The sequence below is a fragment of the Galeopterus variegatus genome, unplaced genomic scaffold (assembly GCF_000696425.1).
Source record: "Galeopterus variegatus unplaced genomic scaffold, G_variegatus-3.0.2 Scaffold4634, whole genome shotgun sequence".
Classification (NCBI taxonomy): domain Eukaryota; kingdom Metazoa; phylum Chordata; class Mammalia; order Dermoptera; family Cynocephalidae; genus Galeopterus; species Galeopterus variegatus.
Window position 1 is genome coordinate 62,470 of NW_007730745.1, and position 1,348 is coordinate 63,817.

Here is a 1,348-nt window from a genome sequence, read left to right on the forward strand (position 1 = left end):
CAAAACTGAGAAAAATAAAAGAAAAGCTTGAGCACATTTACATATTTAAAATAATAATAATAATAATCAAAGAGCCACATGCCACTGACAACAGCAGTAACAACAGAAGACATCTCCAGATTGGGAAGTGAGTTCAGAAAGTGGAACAAGTAGCCCATTCACTCCCCCTATAGGACCTCAGTCCCAACCATTGCCAGCAGCAGTGCTCCTGTGTCTGTCTGGAGCCCAGCTTCCATCTCTCCACTGTCACGTCCTTTGTCCACTTCCTTTTCCTGCATTCAGATCTCCTATCCCATGACCTATACTCAGGCTTAAAATTATAGTCAAGGATATGCTGGTTCAACTTCCTAATTTGGGGGAATGGGCTGTGGATCTTATCTGACCCCTATGCACCACCAGCTTCCTGCACCAAGAGCCACACTCTGTCCCGTGAGTACCAATGCAGTCACCAGCCACCTCAATCAGTCCCTAGCTTCTCTTTCCACCCAGGGACATGGAGCTTCAAGTTTAGGTTTTAACTCAACTACTAATTGCTTGGATTATAAGAACGAAATTGCCTCCTAAAAGGTTAACTTCAATGCTGACTGCTTGGATTTTAAAGATCAGACATCATTGTGCAAATGCCAGGTATTGTGAAGACCTGTAGAACCTATTTTTGTGGGTGATTTTTAAGTACACTGGGCTGGACATTCCAGTGTTAGTTAGGCATTGGGTAAAAGGTTTAGATTGGGATGATGCTCAGATTCATCTGATCAAAGTTCTGGGAGGCCTAGAAGGAAAAATGAAGGGTCTTCGAGGTGCCTACCAACCAGCAACCTGAAACAGCCAAACCAATCTACTTAGTATTCCGTCATCGTTTTAGACAATCTGTTTTCCTGATTTGCAAAGTGATCAAAGCCAGTCTAGCCATGTGCAACCAAGCACCATCAAAAATAAACAGAATCAAACAAAACTAAGTTGTGAGGGCAGGGAGGGAAGGTCATAGGCTTCTTCGGCAGAGGTGTTCCACTGTTTTAATCAATCCTTGGTTAAATAGGAGCCTTAGGAATGAATAGTATATCAAGCTCATTCACATTTTGTGACCAACTAATAGTTAGTTGTTACTAAAACTTTTCAGGACAGTGTGATGTACTACTTTATTTAAGAAATACTGTTCATAGGGAGTCGATATGTAGTTTAAGATACAAACAGCGTGTGTCTTATAAAAGGTGCATCTGTGGCTTTTAATCTGTGCTAGACTTCAAAACTCTGATCTGTTATTGTATGCAACCTTGAACTCCACCTCTGCAGGGGTTCTTCTGTGATTAAATGGGTTATAACTATAAGCAAATTTCAGCGCAACTGAGTA

At 41.5% G+C, this 1,348-nt stretch overlaps 1 pseudogene; it reads left to right on the forward strand.

The window, feature by feature from the left end:
- The window catches only part of LOC103603498, a 7,130-nt pseudogene extending 6,143 nt beyond the window's left edge, over positions 1-987 (forward strand).
- Positions 988-1,348: the final 361 nt, after the last annotated feature.